Source organism: Oncorhynchus gorbuscha, unplaced genomic scaffold, assembly GCF_021184085.1.
Source record: "Oncorhynchus gorbuscha isolate QuinsamMale2020 ecotype Even-year unplaced genomic scaffold, OgorEven_v1.0 Un_scaffold_1149, whole genome shotgun sequence".
NCBI classification, from domain to species: Eukaryota; Metazoa; Chordata; class Actinopteri; order Salmoniformes; family Salmonidae; genus Oncorhynchus; species Oncorhynchus gorbuscha.
In genome coordinates this window covers 124,677-133,324 of record NW_025746015.1, presented here as the reverse complement: position 1 = coordinate 133,324, position 8,648 = coordinate 124,677, and the positions used below count along the sequence as shown (strand labels likewise).

Below are 8,648 nucleotides of genomic sequence, written 5' to 3'. Positions count from 1 at the left end.
TTGCAAATTATGGTGGAAAATAAGTATTAAGTATCACTGGTTAGCGGACAAATCAGGTTGTAGGTGCTGTTGAAACTAACACGACTAAAAAACACATGGAAATGGGAGATATATTTTACCTCCCTGGTTAGAGGACAACCTGCAGAAGACAGTCAGCTACATTTTGGAGAGATGCATTTACATTTAGAGGTCGTTAAACAAAGGAACGCAACACTTATTTTTCATCCCTCATCGATATCATGTTGAAATCATTTGCGTGAGAGTCTGGAGATGAGGTTGCATGTTAAAACTAACAGCTCAAAAACCACACGGAATCTGTGAATAATGTGTACATCACTGGTTAGAGGACAACTTGTAGAAAACATCTAGCTACATTTTGATTCAAGTGGGTCACCAATGCTGTAAGTGTAACACAGCTCTTTTTGTGTTAGTCTGTCATATTTGTCATTTATTATCATGTCTTGTCCCTGTGCTCCCCATTCTATTCGTTTCCCTCTGCTGGTCTTATTTGGTTCTTTCCCTCTTTCTATCCCTCTCTCTCCCCCTCCCTCTCTCACTCTCTCGCTCTCTCTTCTCTCTATCGTTCCGTTCCTGCTCCCAGCTGTTCCTATTCCCCTAATCATCATTTAGTCTTCCCACACCTGTTCCCGATCCTTTCCCCTGATTAGAGTCCCTATTTATTCCTTTGTGTTCCGTTCCTGTCCCGTCGGTTCCTTGTTTAGTATTCACCGTGCTGTGATTGTGTTTCGCCCTGTCCTGTCGTGTTTTTTGCCTTCATCAGATGCTGCGTGTGAGCAGGTGTCTCTGTCAACTACGGCCTGCGCCTACCCGAAGCGACCTGCAGTCTGTGGCCGCTTCTCTTGTTATTCCTCTCTACAGACTAGAGGATTTCTGTTATTCCCTGTTTGGACTTGAATAAACTCTGTTTCTGTTAAGTCGCTTTTGGGTCCTCTATCACCTGCATGACAGAAGGAACCGACCAAGGAATGGACCCAGCGACTTCAGACGCTCGTTACACTGCCGTCAAGATCCAAGGAGCCATGCTCGGCAGACACGAGCAGGAATTGTCTGCTGCTCGCCATGCCGTGGAGAACCTGGCCGCTCAGGTTTCCGACCTCTCTGGACAGTTCCAGAGTCTACGTCTCGTGCCACCTGTTACTTCCTGGCCTGTCGAGCCTCCAGAACCTAGGGTTAATAACCCACCTTGCTACTCCGGGCAGCCCACTGAGTGCCGCTCCTTTCTCACGCAGTGTGAGATTGTGTTCTCTCTCCAACCCAACACATACTCTAGAGAGAGCTCGGGTTGCTTACGTCATTTCACTCCTTACTGGCCGGGCTCGAGAATGGGGCACAGCTATCTGGGAGGCAAGGGCTGATTGCTCTAACAAGTTCCAGAACTTTAAAGAGGAGATGATTCGGGTTTTTGACCGTTCAGTTTTTGGTAGGGAGGCTTCTAGGGCCCTGGCTTCCTTATGCCAAGGTGAACGGTCCATAACGGATTATTCTATTGAGTTTCGCACTCTTGCTGCCTCTAGTGAGTGGAACGAGCCGGCGCTGCTCGCTCGTTTTCTGGAGGGACTCCACGCAGTGGTTAAGGATGAGATTCTCTCCCGGGAGGTTCCTTCAGATGTGGACTCTTTGATTGCTCTCGCCATCCGCATAGAACGACGGGTAGATCTTCGTCACCGGGCTCGTGGAAGAGAGCTCGCATCAACGGTGTTTCCCTGCTCCGCATCGCAACCATCTCCCTCCTCTGGCTTTGAGACTGAGCCCATGCAGCTGGGAGGGATTCGCATCTCGACTAAGGAGAGGGAACGGAGGATCACCAACCGCCTGTGCCTCTATTGCGGAGTTGCTGGACATTTTGTTAATTCATGTCCAGTAAGAGGCCAGAGCCCATCAGTAAGCGGAGGGCTACTGGTGAGCGCTACTACTCAGGTCTCTTCATCTAGATCTTGTACTACTATGTCGGTCCATCTACGCTGGACCGGTTCGGGTGCTACATGCAGTGCCTTGATTGACTCTGGGGCTGAGGGTTGTTTCATGGACGAAGCATGGGTTCGGAAACATAACATTCCTTTCAGACCGTTAGACAAGCCTACGCCCATGTTTGCCTTAGATGGTAGTCATCTTCCCAGTATCAAATTTGAGACACTACCTTTAACTCTCACAGTATCTGGTAACCACAGTGAGACTATTTCTTTTTTGATTTTCCGTTCACCGTTTACACCTGTTGTTTTGGGTCATCCCTGGCTAGTATGTCATAATCCTTCTATTAATTGGTCTAGTAATTCTATCCTATCCTGGAACGTTTCTTGTCATGTGAAGTGTTTAATGTCTGCCATCCCTCCCGTTTCTTCTGTCCCTACTTCTCAGGAGGAACCTGGCGATTTGACAGGAGTGCCGGAGGAATATCATGATCTGCGCACGGTCTTCAGTCGGTCCCGAGCCAACTCCCTTCCTCCTCACCGGTCGTATGATTGTAGTATTGATCTCCTTCCGGGGACCACTCCTCCTCGAGGTAGACTATACTCTCTGTCGGCTCCCGAACGTAAGGCTCTCGAGGATTATTTGTCTGTGTCTCTTGACGCCGGTACCATAGTGCCTTCTTCCTCTCCGGCCGGGGCGGGGTTCTTTTTGTTAAGAAGAAGGACGGTACTCTGCGCCCCTGCGTGGATTATCGAGGGCTGAATGACATAACGGTTAAGAATCGTTATCCGCTTCCCCTTATGTCATCAGCCTTCGAGATTCTGCAGGGAGCCAGGTGCTTTACTAAGTTGGACCTTCGTAACGCTTACCATCTCGTGCGCATCAGAGAGGGGGACGAGTGGAAAACGGCGTTTAACACTCCGTTAGGGCATTTTGAGTACCGGGTTCTGCCGTTCGGTCTCGCCAATGCGCCAGCTGTTTTTCAGGCATTAGTTAATGATGTTCTGAGAGACATGCTGAACATCTTTGTTTTTGTCTATCTTGACGATATCCTGATTTTTTCTCCGTCACTCGAGATTCATGTTCAGCACGTTCGACGTGTTCTACAGCGCCTTTTAGAGAATTGTCTCTACGTAAAGGCTGAGAAGTGCTCTTTTCATGTCTCCTCCGTTACTTTTCTCGGTTCCGTTATTTCCGCTGAAGGCATTCAGATGGATTCCGCTAAGGTCCAAGCTGTCAGTGATTGGCCCGTTCCAAGGTCACGTGTCGAGTTGCAGCGCTTTTTAGGTTTCGCTAATTTCTATCGGCGTTTCATTCGTAATTTCGGTCAAGTTGCTGCCCCTCTCACAGCTCTTACTTCTGTCAAGACGTGTTTTAAGTGGTCCGGTTCCGCCCAGGGAGCTTTTGATCTTCTAAAAGAACGTTTTACGTCCGCTCCTATCCTCGTTACTCCTGACGTCACTAGACAATTCATTGTCGAGGTTGACGCTTCAGAGGTAGGCGTGGGAGCCATTCTATCCCAGCGCTTCCAGTCTGACGATAAGGTTCATCCTTGCGCTTATTTTTCTCATCGCCTGTCGCCATCTGAGCGCAACTATGATGTGGGTAACCGTGAACTGCTCGCCATCCGCTTAGCCCTAGGCGAATGGCGACAGTGGTTGGAGGGGGCGACCGTTCCTTTGTCGTTTGGACAGACCATAAGAACCTTGAGTACATCCGTTCTGCCAAACGACTTAATGCCCGTCAAGCTCGTTGGGCGTTGTTTTTCGCTCGTTTCGAGTTTGTGATTTCTTACCGTCCGGGTAGCAAGAACACCAAGCCTGATGCCTTATCCCGTCTGTTTAGTTCTTCTGTGGCTTCTACTGATCCCGAGGGATTCTTCCTTATGGGCGTGTTGTCGGGTTAACAGTCTGGGGAATTGAAAGACAGGTTAAGCAAGCACTCACGCACACTGCGTCGCCGCGCGCTTGTCCTAGTAACCTCCTTTTCGTTCCTGTTTCCACTCGTCTGGCTGTTCTTCAGTGGGCTCACTCTGCCAAGTTAGCTGGTCATCCCGGTGTTCGAGGCACTCTTGCGTCTATTCGCCAGCGCTTTTGGTGGCCGACTCAGGAGCGTGACACGCGCCGTTTCGTGGCTGCTTGTTCGGACTGCGCGCAGACTAAGTCGGGTAACTCTCCTCCTGCCGGTCGTCTCAGACCGCTCCCCATTCCTTCTCGACCATGGTCTCACATCGCCTTAGACTTCATTACCGGTCTGCCTTTGTCTGCGGGGAAGACTGTGAGAGCCGCCAATAAACGCAGGATTAAGAGTCCAAGGTATTGTTGCGGCCAGAGAGTGTGGCTTTCCACTCGCAACCTTCCTCTTACGACAGCTTCTCGTAAGTTGACTCCGCGGTTCATTGGTCCGTTCCGTGTCTCCCAGGTCGTCAATCCTGTCGCTGTGCGACTGCTTCTTCCGCGACATCTTCGTCGCGTCCATCCTGTCTTCCATGTCTCCTGTGTTAAGCCCTTTCTTCGCACCCCCGTTCGTCTTCCCTCCCCCTCCCGTCCTTGTCGAGAGCGCACCTATTTACAAGGTACATAAGATCATGGACATGCGTTCTCGGGGACGGGGTCTCCAATACTTAGTGGATTGGGAGGGTTACGGTCCTGAGGAGAGGAGTTGGGTTCCGTCTCGGGACGTGCTGGACCGTTCACTCATCGATGATTTCCTCCGTTGCCGCCAGGATTCCTCCTCGAGTGCGCCAGGAGGCGCTCGGTGAGTGGGGGTACTGTCATGTTTGTCATTTATTATCATGTCTTGTCCCTGTGCTCCCCATTCTATTCGTTTCCCTCTGCTGGTCTTATTTGGTTCTTTCCCTCTTTCTATCCCTCTCTCTCCCCCTCCCTCTCTCACTCTCTCGCTCTCTCTTCTCTCTATCGTTCCGTTCCTGCTCCCAGCTGTTCCTATTCCCCTAATCATCATTTAGTCTTCCCACACCTGTTCCCGATCCTTTCCCCTGATTAGAGTCCCTATTTATTCCTTTGTGTTCCGTTCCTGTCCCGTCGGTTCCTTGTTTAGTATTCACCGTGCTGTGATTGTGTTTCGCCCTGTCCTGTCGTGTTTTTTGCCTTCATCAGATGCTGCGTGTGAGCAGGTGTCTCTGTCAACTACGGCCTGCGCCTACCCGAAGCGACCTGCAGTCTGTGGCCGCTTCTCCTGTTATTCCCCTCTACAGACTAGAGGATTTCTGTTATTCCCTGTTTGGACTTGAATAAACTCTGTTTCTGTTAAGTCGCTTTTGGGTCCTCTTTCACCTGCATGACATAGTCACTTTCTGTTATATCATATAAATATCACTCTTTCAATTCAGAGCCTGGATTTTCCCCCTGAGGCTTAATATCCATATCATGCAGAAATCAATTGAACAGGGGGCAAACGTTTAGTGTTCTACATTGTGACATCATTAAAATACTCCTTCTACAATGTTAAAACATTCTACATTGTGACATCATTAAAATACTCCTTCTACAATGTTAAAACATTCTACATTGTGACATCATTAAAATACTCCTTCTACAATGTTAAAACATTCTACATTGTGACATCATTAAAATACTCCTTCTACAATGTTTAAACATTCTACATTGTGACATCATTGAAATACTCCTACAACAATGTTAAAACATTCGACATTGTGACATCATTTCATTGATATCATAAAACAACTCCTTCATGTATGTATTTTCTGATGTAGAGTTTTGTTCCATCTCGCCATCTGACTATACACCAGAGAACACACACAGGAGAGACATCTTGTAGATTTAGATTTGTTTTGTTGACTTTGAGTGTGAGGTTATTTTCCTGACACCACACTCCGAGGGCCCTCACCTCCTCCCTGTAGGCCGTCTCGTCGTTGATATATATATATATATATATATATATATATATATATATATATATATATATATATATATGCTTGATGGTAATCAAGCCTACCACTGTAGTGTCGTCCGCAAACTTGATGATTGAGTTGGAGGCGTGCGTGGCCACGCAGTCGTGGGTGAACAGGGAGTACAGGAGAGGGCTCCGAACTCACCCTTTTGGGGCCCCAGTGTTGAGGATCAGCGGGGTGGAGATGTTGTTACCTACCCTCTATGGTGTCAGGTAGGGTGGAGGTGATATGGTCCTTGACTAGTCTCTCAAAGCACTTCATGATGACGAAAGTGAGTGCTACAGGGTGTTATTCATTTAGCTCAGTTACCTTAGCTTTCTTGGGAACAGGGACAATGGTGGCCCTCTTGAAGCATGTGGGAACAGCAGACTGGGATAAGAATTGATTGAATATGTCCTACTGATATGTCCTACTGGTTGATTGAATATGTCCTACTGATATGTCCTACGGATATGTCCTACTGATATGTCCACCTGATATGTCCTACTGATATGTCCTACTGATATGTCCTACTGATATGTCCTACTGATATGTACTACTGATATGTCCTACTAATATGTCCTACTGATATGTCCTACTGATATGTCCTACTGATTGATTGAATATGTCCTACTGATTGATTGAATATTATCCTACTGAACAGTACAGCTTGGGTTGGTCTACTATTATCCTACTGAACAGTACAGCTTGGGTTGGTCTACTATTATCCTACTGAACAGTACCACTTGGGTTGATCTACTATTATCCTACTGAACAGTACAGCTTGGGTTGGTCTACTATTATCCTACTGAAGTGTACAGCTTGGGTTGGTCTACTATTATCCTACTGAACAGTACCACTTGGGTTGATCTACTATTATCCTACTGAACAGTACAGCTTGGGTTGGTCTACTATTATCCTACTGAACAGTACAGCTTGGGTTGGTCTACTATTATCCTACTAAACAGTACAGCTTGGGTTGGTCTACTATTATCCTACTAAACAGTACAGCTTGGGTTGGTCTACTATTATCCTACTGAACAGTACAGCTTGGGTTGGTCTACTATTATCCTACTGAACAGTACAGCTTGGGTTGGTCTACTATTATCCTACTGAACAGTACAGCTTGGGTTGGTCTACTATTATCCTACTGAACAGTACAGCTTGGGTTGGTCTACTATTATCCTACTGACCAGTACAGCTTGGGTTGGTCTACTATTATCCTACTGAAGTGTACCACCTGGGTTGGCCTGTAACAAGTTATTAAAGAGCAGCAGTAAAATAACAATAGCAGGACTATATACAGGTCAGTACCTGGCTCTCCAGAGAAGACAGGCTATGTGCACACAGCCCACAACATGAGGTGGAAACTGAGATGCACTTCCTATCCTCCTGCCAAATGTATGACCAGTTAATTCATACTGTATGTTGTAGTCTGTCCAAGAGGGGAATCACACAGACTGATCTCAGTTAATTCATACTGTATGTTGTAGTCTGTCCAAGAGGAGAATCACACAGACTGATCTCAGTTAATTCATACTGTATGTTGTAGTCTGTCCAAGATGGGAATCACACAGACTGATCTCAGTTAATTCATACTGTATGTTGTAGTCTGTCCAAGAGGGGAATCACACAGACTGATCTCAGTTAATTCATACTGTATGTTGTAGTCTGTCCAAGAGGAGAATCACACAGACTGATCTCAGTTAATTCATACTGTATGTTGTAGTCTGTCCAAGAGGGGAATCACACAGACTGATCTCAGTTAATTCATACTGTATGTTGTAGTCTGTCTAATAATGAATTCACACAAGACTGACAGCCTGTAATTTTATTAAAAGCATTCAGTTGATAACATGGCAGTTTAAAGAGCAACATCATAACAATAATCTACTTCATAATCAATAATCAATATCATAACATTTATAATCAATAACATCATTATCTCTATACTACTAACAACATTACACTAATCTACATCATAATCAATAATCAATAACATAACATGTAACATGTACATGTATAATAAATAACATCGTTATCTATATACTACTAACAACATTACACTAATCTACATCATAATCAATATCCTAACATTTATAATCAATAACATCATTATCTATATACTACTAACAACATTACACTAATCTACATCATAATCAATATCCTAACATTTATAATAAATAACATCATCATCTATATACTACTAACAACATAACACTAATCTACATCATAATCAATATCCTAACATGTATAATAAATAACATCGTTATCTATATACTACTAACAACATTACACTAATCTACATCATAATCAATAATCAATAACATAACATGTAACATGTACATGTATAATAAATAACATCGTTATCTATATACTACTAACAACATAACACTAATCTACATCATAATCAATATCCTAACATTTATAATCAATAACATCGTTATCTATATACTACTAACAACATAACACTAATCTACATCATAATCAATATCCTAACATGTATAATAAATAACATCATCATCTATATACTACTAACAACATAACACTAATCTACATCATAATCAATATCCTAACATTTATAATCAATAACATAATGAAGTAAACAACATCATAAAAACAAACCCCAACAACAAACCAAGATAAAGACATGAAGACAAAAGCAAAAAGCAACACATTCTGGAACACAAACAGACGAAATGTAGCTACTATCTTACAATAATAAAACCCCATGTTACCCAAAACCCATGTTACCCAAACCCCATGTTACCAAAACCCCATGTTACCCCATGTTAGCAAAACCCCA

General features: G+C 44.6%; 1 long non-coding RNA gene across 1 annotated transcript; it reads right to left on the bottom strand.

Moving 5' to 3' along the window:
• Positions 1-296: 296 nt before the first annotated feature.
• LOC124021625 lies at positions 297-5,482 on the bottom strand. Its single transcript, XR_006836262.1, has 3 exons — positions 5,243-5,482; positions 2,799-2,801; positions 297-432 (listed from the first exon to the last, which is right to left on the bottom strand). It is a non-coding gene; the product is annotated as an uncharacterized LOC124021625 (long non-coding RNA).
• Positions 5,483-8,648: the final 3,166 nt, after the last annotated feature.